Genomic DNA, 15,206 nt, shown 5'->3' with positions numbered 1-15,206 from the left:
ATCCGGATTGAGCATGCTGTTAATGGCAGATTGGTCCATACTGACAGCCACGTCATAGCCTTGAGATTCTTCAGGAGCACGACTCTGCGTTTTGCACCTTTCCACAGTCCACGGACAGGACCCTGCTTAGCCTTGGAATAGCTGCAGAGACTACATGCACCCTATCTCTTCTTGCCCAAAGGCATCCGCACTCTAGTGCATGGCACTGGGCTGGGCTGCATTAGGGCTCTCAGACCCCACCTCTGCGAGAGTCCTCTAGTTTAACCATCTTTTGCAGGTCCTTTACAGTCCACCGCAGTATATCACCGAAGTTCAGATCTACCAAAGTTGTAAACGTTTTTATTGCTGATGTCACTGGCGAATATCTAGTGCTGATCTTTGTTCTAAAAAGTTCCTATGCTAAAGTCTTAACTACAATCGTCTAACTCGAATGGCCGTTGTGACATCACCCAGATATGATGGCTGTCCACAGCCTTGCTTAAGACTTTGGTGGTTTTTAGGTCTTCTCCAACTCCCTAAAATGAGAAAATTGGCCCATTTGATGACAACTTTTTTGTGCAAATGTGGGGTCCCCCTCCCCTTATCCACTCCCCATACTCTGCCATTCCCTTTACCTTTCCAAATTTAAATCAACCCTTTTATTAATGTCCCCCTCTATATACTGTATTTAACCTTTTAACTTGTCTTCCCCTGTCACCCTGCCTATCCACAGTATGCCTTCTGTTTTGTCAACAACAAAACTGCTGTCTAAAGGGTAGTCTGTTTTTACCCCTTCAAGATCACGGTATGCGATTCACAATACCTGTTCTAGAATATTCTGTTCCTAATAGCCATTGAGGTTTCTCTCATTGGCCATACCTGCCTGTAATAACTGGGTGCTGATAACATTTGTTTAGTGTTTAATTACTGCTGAATGCTTTCGTAGCGCCCTCTGTGGGTGTCCGTCCTAAAATATTCCAGAAAAGTGTCTGTTCTGGACTACCCCACTACTAACGAGCGATCTAGAAGGGGGCATTGCTGATATTTGTTCTAAAATGCTGCTTTGCCAAGAGCTGTTCTAGGAACCCCAACTGTTGATGTGTGCCCCAGAATATTAATGTATTGATGGCTGCCCTTGAATATTCAGTAGGTGATGAAAGATGGCGAGTTGGTGGCTGTTTTGCAAAATTCCATCCTTGATGTCCGAGACTGAATGTTCCCCAGCTGGTGTTTGTCCCAATGTATGCCACTGCTGGTGTCTGTTCTGGAATCCATGTTAAGCGTGTTCTGATGTAGTCCGTACCTGATGCCTGTTGTGGAACATGCCCTTGCTTATCTGCAATGCAGAACACGAGAGTGATGTTGCATAGTGTGTGATATTCCATTGCAGATGATTAAAGCTGAATGCTGCTTCTCAGGTTCCCGTTACACGCTGATACGCCGTTGTTTCTCCTGCAGCTCCAGAGCCTGTACTCTTTACCCTGCTGCACCTTTCAGTTGTCAGGATGAGCGGTCTAAGGGCCAGACTCAAGAGCTGATTCTCTTTCCCAGCTGGGTGTTCTGGTCTCCAATTGGGGGCGTGGGTTCAAATCCCACTTCTGACACAACCTTTTTTTTTTCCAGCCGCTTTCAGATCGGGGTGATTCGCGCCACGGTATATAGACGGTCCTTAAACTTGCCAATCCTGACAGATCGCTCTAACTTGTAGGGGTGCGCACGGAGGATGGGGAGAGCTGGGCTGTTGTTTTCAGGAAACACGTCACAGGAGGCGGGCAGAGCCCTGGCCACTGATTGGTGGTAAATCCCACTAGTTGCGCGTGAAGGACTGGAGCTGAGATGTATAGATTGGGCCATAGAGTACTGTAGGAGAGAGATCTGCGAGAGGACGTAACTTGAGTTTATTTTGCAGGTGACTTAGGTGTGTAAAATAAAATGTGAAAAATATCAGTAAAAGAATGCCACGCCCAACGTGGGGCTCGAACCCACGACCCTGAGATTAAGAGTCTCATGCTCTACCGACTGAGCTAGCCGGGCTGCTGGTTGCAATGTCAGCTGGTCACCCTTTTCTCAGCACACCATTCCTAACTGGACAGCCTGTGAAGGGAGAGAGCAATGTGTGCTTGCATGTTTATGTGTGCTGCCTGTATGCCTGCACTCTATGTACGTGCATCTTTACGCAGCCGCTATGTCTCTGTGTTTGTCCATGTCTGCAGATATTTGTGGCGCTTCCCTTAATATGGTTATGTTATTGGTATCTTTCTGTGTAAGTTTATGTATGTCTACACATCTTTACTATGTGTGCAGCTAGCTTCCTCTTCCTACATGTGTCTCTGAAGTAAGTCTCTATGGATAAGTAGACCGTGTGTGTCTGTATCTGTGCGTGTGTGCCTGTGCACAGCCAAGCACACACTCGTTTGCGTCATTAAGACATGTACTGACCATAATCTACCCCCTATGCCATTCACAGATACTAGAAATCCAGGACCCCGAGATACAGGCTAAGAGTGGGTACAAAAAGAGCCCCATGGTCTGCCTGCGATCTCATACAGGAGCAGCTGTGTTAATAGCAGACTGGAGCAATACAGAGAGCTTTGTCCTGGCGGTGAGCCCTTATTGTAGCAGGCTTTTACTTGCAGATAAGCCCAGGGACGCCGTCAGGCCCTTTCAATCTTTGCAAATTAAAGTGGCCTCAAGTCTTGGGCAAGGGTATGGGGGGCAGCAACTTCCCCCATGTTTGCAGGATTTACAGACGTGTTATCACCTCATTGCCTCCAAACACGTGTTCCTCCACATCAGCCTCTTGCTGACAAAGAAGGGTTTATTGCTCTTCAGTGGGCAATTCATGTTTAGTATCCCTGCTGGATGGCCGTCTCCTGATAATCAGCGGCTAGTAACCTTCCCTTTTCGCCATTGTAATGTATGCACCCCAGGAGTGCCCCAGACTGTTTTCGCTCTCAGCAGGGGGCCACCAACCATCATGTTGAAATGGGCAACCAAACATCTTCAGCAGGGCCTTGGTAGGCCAACACAGGGAACTATGTCCTGTCAGTGAGCTCTTACAGCAGCAAGCTGCTAATGCCAGGTTGGTGCAATATACAGAACTATAGCCTGGCTGTGAGATAACACAGATCAGGCTCTTGGTGGCAAACAGGCCCAGTATAGAGAGCTCTGGCTCGGCTGTGAGCTAATACAAGGCAGGCAGTTAACGGAAGACTGAGTTAACGCCGACAGCCACAGTGTCTTGAACCGGTCCTGGAAGGTCTGGGATCGCTGTAGGACGCTAAGACGGTCCTGGCACGTAACTGTTGGAACATGTCTTAGCGGTCTAGTAGCTCACCAACAGGGCCACCGCCATGTATATCCCGAAGTCAGGGGATTGCATCAGTGCGTTGCAACCCTGCTCAACTGTAAGGTGAGACGCTAGTTTCCCGCTTTCATTCGGCTTTCTGGCCGCTCTGGGTTCCGTTGCTCTAACGGCTCCCTCTTGCTCTTTCTTTCCACCTTTGTGCTGCGCGCTCCGCGCTCATCTCCTGTCTACCTTCCCTTTGCCCGGCCGCTCGGCCACTGCATGCTCTCTTGTCTGTGGCAGTCTCCTGTTGTTCACCCAGTCTCTGGGGACTCTTCCATTTCCCGCTTACCTTGTAATAACATCGAGGTTCCAGTCCGTTTTCATTCCTTTCCTAGGACGTTACCCCGCTCTTCAGTAAGCATCCTTGCTGTGCATTCTGGACCCTATAGTCCATTCCTCTTACCTGTGACTGGCCATTCAGGTTGAAGTCTTTCTCCGGTGGTCTATCTGCTCGAATACTCTACTCATCCATCACCCGACAGGTGGAACAACTGCTTTAGCGGCCATCCTGTTAGCAAACCAAACCTACCTGCACTAGCTAAGGATACCAGGGTATTTCTGCCTGTCGGCTTTTCCCTGGAGTGGGGTTGGCTCCCCGGAGACCCCACTGCCAGGCTTTTTGCATATTAGTCAAAGTGGCCGCTGGGGGAGCCCGCCCTTACCTCTTCCAAAAGAAGGGAAGGAAGAAGACAGCACCTCAGAGGGGACAGAAGTAGATTGCGTCCTCTGACGACTCCTCATAAACACCAGGTGAGGAGTCGGAGGGAGAGGCTTGTATAGTCACCAAAAGTAACCCCATAGATTCTGAGACACGGCCTGGCTGGGCACTCTTACAGGAGCAGGCTGTTATTGGCAGCTCGGCCCAATACAGAGAGCTTTAGCCTGGCTCTCAGATAATACAGACCAGGCTGTTGTGGGCAGACAGACCCAGTACAGAGAGCTCTGGCTCGGCTTTGAGATAATACAAGGCAGGCAGTTAACGGCAGATTTGCCTGACACTGGGAGCCATGGCATGCCTGCGAACTCCTACAGGAAGAGGCAGTTAATGGCAGATTGGTCCAGTAGAGAGGGCGCTTTCCCATCTGTGATCCGGACTGAGCATGGTGTTAATGGCAGATTGGTCCATACTGACAGCCACGTCATAGCCTTGAGATTCTTCGGGAGCACGACTCTGCGTTTTGCACCTTTCCACAGTCCACGGACAGGACCCTGCTTAGCCTTGGAATACCTGCAGAGACTACATGCACCCTATCTCTTCCTTCCCAAAGGCATCCGCACTCTAGTGCATGGCACTGGGCTGGGCTGCATTAGGGCTCTCAGACCCCACCTCTGCGACAGTCCTCTAGTTTAACCATCTTTTGCAGGTCCTTTACAGTCCACCGCAGTATGTCACCGAAGTTCAGATCTACCAAAGTTGTAAACGTTTTTATTGCTGATGTCACTGGCGAATATCTAGTGCTGATCTTTGTTGTAAAAAGTTTCTATGCTAAAGTCTGAACTACAATCGTCTAACTCGAATGGCTGTTGTGACATCACCCAGATATGATGGCTGTCCACAGCCTTGCTTAAGACTTTGGTGGTTTTTAGGTCTTCTCCAACTCCCTAAAATGAGAAAATTGGCCCATTTGCTGACAACTTTTTTGTGCAAATGTGGGGTCCCCCTCCCCTTATCCACTCCCCATACTCTGCCATTCCCTTTACTTTTCCAAATTTAAATCAACCCTTTTATTAATGTCCCCCTCTATATACTGTATTTAACCTTTTAACTTGTCTTCCCCTGTCACCCTGCCTATCCACAGTATGCCTTCTGTTTTGTCAACAACAAAACTGCTGTCTAAAGGGTAGTCTGTTTTTACCCCTTCAAGATCACGGTATGCGATTCACAATACCTGTTCTAGAATATTCTGTTCCTAATGGCCATTGAGGTTTCTCTCATTGGCCATACCTGCCTGTAATAACTGGGTGCTGATAACATTTGTTTAGTGTTTTATTACTGCTGAATGCTTTCGTAGCGCCCTCTGTGGGTGTCCGTCCTAAAATATTCCAGAAAAGTGTCTGCTCTGGACTACCCCACTACTAACGAGCGATCTAGAAGGGGGCATTGCTGATATTTGTTCTAAAATGCTGCTTTGCCAAGAGCTGTTCTAGGAACCCCAACTGTTGATGTGTGCCCCAGAATATTAATGTATTGATGGCTGCCCTTGAATATTCAGTAGGTGATGAAAGATGGCGAGTTGGTGGCTGTTTTGCAAAATTCCATCCTTGATGTCCGAGACTGAATGTTCCCCAGCTGGTGTTTGTCCCAATGTATGCCACTGCTGGTGTCTGTTCTGGAATCCATGTTAAGCGTGTTCTGATGTAGTCCGTACCTGATGCCTGTTGTGGAACATGCCCTTGCTTATCTGCAATGCAGAACACGAGAGTGATGTTGCATAGTGTGTGATATTCCATTGCAGATGATTAAAGCTGAATGCTGCTTCTCAGGTTCCCGTTACACGCTGATACGCCGTTGTTTCTCCTGCATCTCCAGAGCCTGTACTCTTTACCCTGCTGCACCTTCCAGTTGTCAGGATGGCCGAGCGGTCTAAGGCGCCAGACTCAAGAGCTGATTCTCTTTCCCAGCTGGGTGTTCTGGTCTCCAATTGGAGGCGTGGGTTCAAATCCCACTTCTGACACAACCTTTTTTTTTTTTTTTTGCAGCCGCTTTCGGATCGGGGTGATTCGCGCCACGGTATATAGACGGTCCTTAAACTTGCCAATCCTGACAGATCGCTCTAACTTGTAGGGGTGCGCACGGAGGGTGGGGAGAGCTGGGCTGTTGTCTTCAGGAAACACGTCACAGGAGGCGGGCTGAGCCCTGGCCACTGATTGGTGGTAAATCCCACTAGTTGCGCGTGAAGGACTGGAGCTGAGATGTATTCATTGGGCCATAGAGTACTGTAGGAGAGAGATCTGCGAGAGGACGTAACTTGAGTTTATTTTGCAGGTGACCTAGGTGTGTAAAATAACATGTGAAAAATATCAGTAAAAGAATGCCGCGCCCAACGTGGGGCTCGAACCCACGACCCTGAGATTAAGAGTCTCATGCTCTACCGACTGAGCTAGCCGGGCTGCTGGTCACACAGTCTGCTGGTCGCCCTTTTCTTAGCACACCATTCCTAACTGGACAGCCTGTGAAGGGAGAGAGCAATGTGTGCTTGCATGTTTATGTGTGCTGCCTGTATGCCTGCACTCTATGTACGTGCATCTTTACGCAGCCGCTATGTCTCTGTGTTTGTCCATGTCTGCAGATATTTGTGGCGCTTCCCTTAATATGGTTATGTTATTGGTATCTTTCTGTGTAAGTTTATGTATGTCTACACATCTTTACTATGTGTGCAGCTAGCTTCCTCTTCCTACATGTGTCTCTGAAGTAAGTCTCTATGGATAAGTAGACCGTGTGTGTCTGTATCTGTGCGTGTGTGCCTGTGCACAGCCAAGCACACACTCGTTTGCGTCATTAAGACATGTACTGACCATAATCTACCCCCTATGCCATTCACAGATACTAGAAATCCAGGACCCCGAGATACAGGCTAAGAGTGGGTACAAAAAGAGCCCCATGGTCTGCCTGCGATCTCATACAGGAGCAGCTGTGTTAATAGCAGACTGGAGCAATACAGAGAGCTTTGTCCTGGCGGTGAGCCCTTATTGTAGCAGGCTTTTACTTGCAGATAAGCCCAGGGACGCCGTCAGGCCCTTTCAATCTTTGCAAATTAAAGTGGCCTCAAGTCTTGGGCAAGGGTATGGGGGGCAGCGACTTACCCCATGTTTGCAGGATTTACAGACGTGTTATCACCTCATTGCCTCCAAACACTTGTTCCTCCACATCAGCCTCTTGCTGACAAAGAAGGGTTTATTGCTCTTCAGTGGGCAATTCATGTTTAGTATCCCTGCTGGATGGCCGTCTCCTGATAATCAGCGGCTAGTAACCTTCCCTTTTCACCATTGTAATGTATGCACCCCAGGAGTGCCCCAGACTGTTTTCGCTCTCAGCAGGGGGCCACCAACCATCATGTTGAAATGGGCAACCAAACATCTTCAGCAGGGCCTGGGTAGGCCAACACAGGGAACTATGTCCTGTCAGTGAGCTCTTACAGCAGCAAGCTGCTAATGCCAGGTTGGTGCAATATACAGAACTATAGCCTGGCTGTGAGATAACACAGATCAGGCTCTTGGTGGCAAACAGGCCCAGTATAGAGAGCTCTGGCTCGGCTGTGAGCTAATACAAGGCAGGCAGTTAACGGAAGACTGAGTTAACGCCGATAGCCACAGTGTCTTGAATCGGTCCTGGAAGGTCTGGGATCGCTGTAGGACGCTAAAACGGTCCTGGCACGTAACTGTTGGAACATGTCTTAGCGGTCTAGTAGCTCACCAACAGGGCCACCGCCATGTATATCCCGAAGTCAGGGGATTGCATCAGTGCGTTGCAACCCTGCTCAACTGTAAGGTGAGACGCTAGTTTCCCGCTTTCATTCGGCTTTCTGGCCGCTCTGGGTTCCGTTGCTCTAACGGCTCCCTCTTGCTCTTTCTTTCCACCTTTGTGCTGCGCGCTCCGCGCTCTTCTCCTGTCTACCTTCCCTTTGCCCGGCCGCTCGGCCACTGCATGCTCTCTTGTCTGTGGCAGTCTCCTGTTGTTCACCCAGTCTCTGGGGACTCTTCCATTTCCTGCTTACCTTGTAATAACATCGAGGTTCCAGTCCGTTTTCATTCCTTTCCTAGGACGTTACCCCGCTCTTCAGTAAGCATCCTTGCTGTGCATTCTGGACCCTATAGTCCATTCCTCTTACCTGTGACTGGCCATTCAGGTTGAAGTCTTTCTCCGGTGGTCTATCTGCTCGAATACTCTACTCATCCATCACCCGACCGTTGGAACAACTGCTTTAGCGGCCATCCTGTTACCAAACCAAACCTACCTGCACTAGCTAAGGATACCTGGGTATTTCTGCCTGTCGGCTTTTCCCTGGAGTGGGGTTGGCTCCCCGGAGACCCCACTGCCAGGCTTTTTGCATATTAGTCAAAGTGGCCGCTGGGGGAGCCCGCCCTTACCTCTTCCAAAAGAAGGGAAAGAAGAAGACAGCACCTCAGAGGGGACAGAAGTAGATTGCGTCCTCTGACGACTCCTCATAAACACCAGGTGAGGAGTCGGAGGGAGAGGCTTGTATAGTCACCAAAAGTAACCCCATAGATTCTGAGACACGGCCTGGCTGGGCACTCTTACAGGAGCAGGCTGTTATTGGCAGCTCGGCCCAATACAGAGAGCTTTAGCCTGGCTCTCAGATAATACAGACCAGGCTGTTGTGGGCAGACAGACCCAGTACAGAGAGCTCTGGCTCGGCTTTGAGATAATACAAGGCAGGCAGTTAACGGCAGATTTGCCTGACACTGGGAGCCATGGCATGCCTGCGAACTCCTACAGGAAGAGGCAGTTAATGGCAGATTGGTCCAGTAGAGAGGGCGCTTTCCCATCTGTGATCCGGATTGAGCATGCTGTTAATGGCAGATTGGTCCATACTGACAGCCACGTCATAGCCTTGAGATTCTTCAGGAGCACGACTCTGCGTTTTGCACCTTTCCACAGTCCACGGACAGGACCCTGCTTAGCCTTGGAATAGCTGCAGAGACTACATGCACCCTATCTCTTCTTGCCCAAAGGCATCCGCACTCTAGTGCATGGCACTGGGCTGGGCTGCATTAGGGCTCTCAGACCCCACCTCTGCGAGAGTCCTCTAGTTTAACCATCTTTTGCAGGTCCTTTACAGTCCACCGCAGTATATCACCGAAGTTCAGATCTACCAAAGTTGTAAACGTTTTTATTGCTGATGTCACTGGCGAATATCTAGTGCTGATCTTTGTTCTAAAAAGTTCCTATGCTAAAGTCTTAACTACAATCGTCTAACTCGAATGGCCGTTGTGACATCACCCAGATATGATGGCTGTCCACAGCCTTGCTTAAGACTTTGGTGGTTTTTAGGTCTTCTCCAACTCCCTAAAATGAGAAAATTGGCCCATTTGATGACAACTTTTTTGTGCAAATGTGGGGTCCCCCTCCCCTTATCCACTCCCCATACTCTGCCATTCCCTTTACCTTTCCAAATTTAAATCAACCCTTTTATTAATGTCCCCCTCTATATACTGTATTTAACCTTTTAACTTGTCTTCCCCTGTCACCCTGCCTATCCACAGTATGCCTTCTGTTTTGTCAACAACAAAACTGCTGTCTAAAGGGTAGTCTGTTTTTACCCCTTCAAGATCACGGTATGCGATTCACAATACCTGTTCTAGAATATTCTGTTCCTAATAGCCATTGAGGTTTCTCTCATTGGCCATACCTGCCTGTAATAACTGGGTGCTGATAACATTTGTTTAGTGTTTAATTACTGCTGAATGCTTTCGTAGCGCCCTCTGTGGGTGTCCGTCCTAAAATATTCCAGAAAAGTGTCTGTTCTGGACTACCCCACTACTAACGAGCGATCTAGAAGGGGGCATTGCTGATATTTGTTCTAAAATGCTGCTTTGCCAAGAGCTGTTCTAGGAACCCCAACTGTTGATGTGTGCCCCAGAATATTAATGTATTGATGGCTGCCCTTGAATATTCAGTAGGTGATGAAAGATGGCGAGTTGGTGGCTGTTTTGCAAAATTCCATCCTTGATGTCCGAGACTGAATGTTCCCCAGCTGGTGTTTGTCCCAATGTATGCCACTGCTGGTGTCTGTTCTGGAATCCATGTTAAGCGTGTTCTGATGTAGTCCGTACCTGATGCCTGTTGTGGAACATGCCCTTGCTTATCTGCAATGCAGAACACGAGAGTGATGTTGCATAGTGTGTGATATTCCATTGCAGATGATTAAAGCTGAATGCTGCTTCTCAGGTTCCCGTTACACGCTGATACGCCGTTGTTTCTCCTGCAGCTCCAGAGCCTGTACTCTTTACCCTGCTGCACCTTTCAGTTGTCAGGATGAGCGGTCTAAGGGCCAGACTCAAGAGCTGATTCTCTTTCCCAGCTGGGTGTTCTGGTCTCCAATTGGGGGCGTGGGTTCAAATCCCACTTCTGACACAACCTTTTTTTTTTCCAGCCGCTTTCAGATCGGGGTGATTCGCGCCACGGTATATAGACGGTCCTTAAACTTGCCAATCCTGACAGATCGCTCTAACTTGTAGGGGTGCGCACGGAGGATGGGGAGAGCTGGGCTGTTGTTTTCAGGAAACACGTCACAGGAGGCGGGCAGAGCCCTGGCCACTGATTGGTGGTAAATCCCACTAGTTGCGCGTGAAGGACTGGAGCTGAGATGTATAGATTGGGCCATAGAGTACTGTAGGAGAGAGATCTGCGAGAGGACGTAACTTGAGTTTATTTTGCAGGTGACTTAGGTGTGTAAAATAAAATGTGAAAAATATCAGTAAAAGAATGCCACGCCCAACGTGGGGCTCGAACCCACGACCCTGAGATTAAGAGTCTCATGCTCTACCGATTGAGCTAGCCGGGCTGCTGGTTGCACTGTCTGCTGGTCGCCCTTTTCTCAGCACACCATTCCTAACTGGACAGCCTGTGAAGGGAGAGAGCAATGTGTGCTTGCATGTTTATGTGTGCTGCCTGTATGCCTGCACTCTATGTACGTGCATCTTTACGCAGCCGCTATGTCTCTGTGTTTGTCCATGTCTGCAGATATTTGTGGCGCTTCCCTTAATATGGTTATGTTATTGGTATCTTTCTGTGTAAGTTTATGTATGTCTACACATCTTTACTATGTGTGCAGCTAGCTTCCTCTTCCTACATGTGTCTCTGAAGTAAGTCTCTATGGATAAGTAGACCGTGTGTGTCTGTATCTGTGCGTGTGTGCCTGTGCACAGCCAAGCACACACTCGTTTGCGTCATTAAGACATGTACTGACCATAATCTACCCCCTATGCCATTCACAGATACTAGAAATCCAGGACCCCGAGATACAGGCTAAGAGTGGGTACAAAAAGAGCCCCATGGTCTGCCTGCGATCTCATACAGGAGCAGCTGTGTTAATAGCAGACTGGAGCAATACAGAGAGCTTTGTCCTGGCGGTGAGCCCTTATTGTAGCAGGCTTTTACTTGCAGATAAGCCCAGGGACGCCGTCAGGCCCTTTCAATCTTTGCAAATTAAAGTGGCCTCAAGTCTTGGGCAAGGGTATGGGGGGCAGCAACTTCCCCCATGTTTGCAGGATTTACAGACGTGTTATCACCTCATTGCCTCCAAACACGTGTTCCTCCACATCAGCCTCTTGCTGACAAAGAAGGGTTTATTGCTCTTCAGTGGGCAATTCATGTTTAGTATCCCTGCTGGATGGCCGTCTCCTGATAATCAGCGGCTAGTAACCTTCCCTTTTCGCCATTGTAATGTATGCACCCCAGGAGTGCCCCAGACTGTTTTCGCTCTCAGCAGGGGGCCACCAACCATCATGTTGAAATGGGCAACCAAACATCTTCAGCAGGGCCTTGGTAGGCCAACACAGGGAACTATGTCCTGTCAGTGAGCTCTTACAGCAGCAAGCTGCTAATGCCAGGTTGGTGCAATATACAGAACTATAGCCTGGCTGTGAGATAACACAGATCAGGCTCTTGGTGGCAAACAGGCCCAGTATAGAGAGCTCTGGCTCGGCTGTGAGCTAATACAAGGCAGGCAGTTAACGGAAGACTGAGTTAACGCCGACAGCCACAGTGTCTTGAACCGGTCCTGGAAGGTCTGGGATCGCTGTAGGACGCTAAGACGGTCCTGGCACGTAACTGTTGGAACATGTCTTAGCGGTCTAGTAGCTCACCAACAGGGCCACCGCCATGTATATCCCGAAGTCAGGGGATTGCATCAGTGCGTTGCAACCCTGCTCAACTGTAAGGTGAGACGCTAGTTTCCCGCTTTCATTCGGCTTTCTGGCCGCTCTGGGTTCCGTTGCTCTAACGGCTCCCTCTTGCTCTTTCTTTCCACCTTTGTGCTGCGCGCTCCGCGCTCATCTCCTGTCTACCTTCCCTTTGCCCGGCCGCTCGGCCACTGCATGCTCTCTTGTCTGTGGCAGTCTCCTGTTGTTCACCCAGTCTCTGGGGACTCTTCCATTTCCCGCTTACCTTGTAATAACATCGAGGTTCCAGTCCGTTTTCATTCCTTTCCTAGGACGTTACCCCGCTCTTCAGTAAGCATCCTTGCTGTGCATTCTGGACCCTATAGTCCATTCCTCTTACCTGTGACTGGCCATTCAGGTTGAAGTCTTTCTCCGGTGGTCTATCTGCTCGAATACTCTACTCATCCATCACCCGACAGGTGGAACAACTGCTTTAGCGGCCATCCTGTTACCAAACCAAACCTACCTGCACTAGCTAAGGATACCAGGGTATTTCTGCCTGTCGGCTTTTCCCTGGAGTGGGGTTGGCTCCCCGGAGACCCCACTGCCAGGCTTTTTGCATATTAGTCAAAGTGGCCGCTGGGGGAGCCCGCCCTTACCTCTTCCAAAAGAAGGGAAGGAAGAAGACAGCACCTCAGAGGGGACAGAAGTAGATTGCGTCCTCTGACGACTCCTCATAAACACCAGGTGAGGAGTCGGAGGGAGAGGCTTGTATAGTCACCAAAAGTAACCCCATAGATTCTGAGACACGGCCTGGCTGGGCACTCTTACAGGAGCAGGCTGTTATTGGCAGCTCGGCCCAATACAGAGAGCTTTAGCCTGGCTCTCAGATAATACAGACCAGGCTGTTGTGGGCAGACAGACCCAGTACAGAGAGCTCTGGCTCGGCTTTGAGATAATACAAGGCAGGCAGTTAACGGCAGATTTGCCTGACACTGGGAGCCATGGCATGCCTGCGAACTCCTACAGGAAGAGGCAGTTAATGGCAGATTGGTCCAGTAGAGAGGGCGCTTTCCCATCTGTGATCCGGACTGAGCATGGTGTTAATGGCAGATTGGTCCATACTGACAGCCACGTCATAGCCTTGAGATTCTTCGGGAGCACGACTCTGCGTTTTGCACCTTTCCACAGTCCACGGACAGGACCCTGCTTAGCCTTGGAATACCTGCAGAGACTACATGCACCCTATCTCTTCCTTCCCAAAGGCATCCGCACTCTAGTGCATGGCACTGGGCTGGGCTGCATTAGGGCTCTCAGACCCCACCTCTGCGACAGTCCTCTAGTTTAACCATCTTTTGCAGGTCCTTTACAGTCCACCGCAGTATGTCACCGAAGTTCAGATCTACCAAAGTTGTAAACGTTTTTATTGCTGATGTCACTGGCGAATATCTAGTGCTGATCTTTGTTGTAAAAAGTTTCTATGCTAAAGTCTGAACTACAATCGTCTAACTCGAATGGCTGTTGTGACATCACCCAGATATGATGGCTGTCCACAGCCTTGCTTAAGACTTTGGTGGTTTTTAGGTCTTCTCCAACTCCCTAAAATGAGAAAATTGGCCCATTTGCTGACAACTTTTTTGTGCAAATGTGGGGTCCCCCTCCCCTTATCCACTCCCCATACTCTGCCATTCCCTTTACTTTTCCAAATTTAAATCAACCCTTTTATTAATGTCCCCCTCTATATACTGTATTTAACCTTTTAACTTGTCTTCCCCTGTCACCCTGCCTATCCACAGTATGCCTTCTGTTTTGTCAACAACAAAACTGCTGTCTAAAGGGTAGTCTGTTTTTACCCCTTCAAGATCACGGTATGCGATTCACAATACCTGTTCTAGAATATTCTGTTCCTAATGGCCATTGAGGTTTCTCTCATTGGCCATACCTGCCTGTAATAACTGGGTGCTGATAACATTTGTTTAGTGTTTTATTACTGCTGAATGCTTTCGTAGCGCCCTCTGTGGGTGTCCGTCCTAAAATATTCCAGAAAAGTGTCTGCTCTGGACTACCCCACTACTAACGAGCGATCTAGAAGGGGGCATTGCTGATATTTGTTCTAAAATGCTGCTTTGCCAAGAGCTGTTCTAGGAACCCCAACTGTTGATGTGTGCCCCAGAATATTAATGTATTGATGGCTGCCCTTGAATATTCAGTAGGTGATGAAAGATGGCGAGTTGGTGGCTGTTTTTTGCAAAATTCCATCCTTGATGTCCGAGACTGAATGTTCCCCAGCTGGTGTTTGTCCCAATGTATGCCACTGCTGGTGTCTGTTCTGGAATCCATGTTAAGCGTGTTCTGATGTAGTCCGTACCTGATGCCTGTTGTGGAACATGCCCTTGCTTATCTGCAATGCAGAACACGAGAGTGATGTTGCATAGTGTGTGATATTCCATTGCAGATGATTAAAGCTGAATGCTGCTTCTCGGGTTCCCGTTACACGCTGATACGCCGTTGTTTCTCCTGCATCTCCAGAGCCTGTACTCTTTACCCTGCTGCACCTTCCAGTTGTCAGGATGGCCGAGCGGTCTAAGGCGCCAGACTCAAGAGCTGATTCTCTTTCCCAGCTGGGTGTTCTGGTCTCCAATTGGAGGCGTGGGTTCAAATCCCACTTCTGACACGACCTTTTTTTTTTTTTTTTGCAGCCGCTTTCGGATCGGGGTGATTCGCGCCACGGTATATAGACGGTCCTTAAACTTGCCAATCCTGACAGATCGCTCTAACTTGTAGGGGTGCGCACGGAGGGTGGGAAGAGCTGGGCTGTTGTCTTCAGGAAACACGTCACAGGAGGCGGGCTGAGCCCTGGCCACTGATTGGTGGTAAATCCCACTAGTTGCGCGTGAAGGACTGGAGCTGAGATGTATTCATTGGGCCATAGAGTACTGTAGGAGAGAGATCTGCGAGAGGACGTAACTTGAGTTTATTTTGCAGGTGACCTAGGTGTGTAAAATAAAATGTGAAAAATATCAGTAAAAGAATG

At 49.0% G+C, this 15,206-nt stretch overlaps 2 non-coding genes across 2 annotated transcripts; both read left to right on the top strand.

Annotated features, from left to right (window-relative positions):
- The first annotated feature begins 5,893 nt into the window (after window positions 1-5,893).
- On the top strand, window positions 5,894-6,003 carry TRNAL-CAA (transfer RNA leucine (anticodon CAA)). The gene is made up of 2 exons: window positions 5,894-5,931; window positions 5,958-6,003. It is a non-coding gene; the product is annotated as a tRNA-Leu (tRNA).
- Window positions 6,004-14,736: 8,733 nt separating this feature from the next.
- Window positions 14,737-14,846, top strand: TRNAL-CAA (transfer RNA leucine (anticodon CAA)). The gene is made up of 2 exons: window positions 14,737-14,774; window positions 14,801-14,846. It is a non-coding gene; the product is annotated as a tRNA-Leu (tRNA).
- Window positions 14,847-15,206: the final 360 nt, after the last annotated feature.

The sequence above is a fragment of the Ambystoma mexicanum genome, chromosome 13, assembly GCF_040938575.1.
Source record: "Ambystoma mexicanum isolate Mex_15411 chromosome 13, UKY_AmexF1_1, whole genome shotgun sequence".
Classification (NCBI taxonomy): Eukaryota; Metazoa; Chordata; class Amphibia; order Caudata; family Ambystomatidae; genus Ambystoma; species Ambystoma mexicanum.
This window is presented reverse-complemented; position numbering and strand designations above follow the sequence as displayed.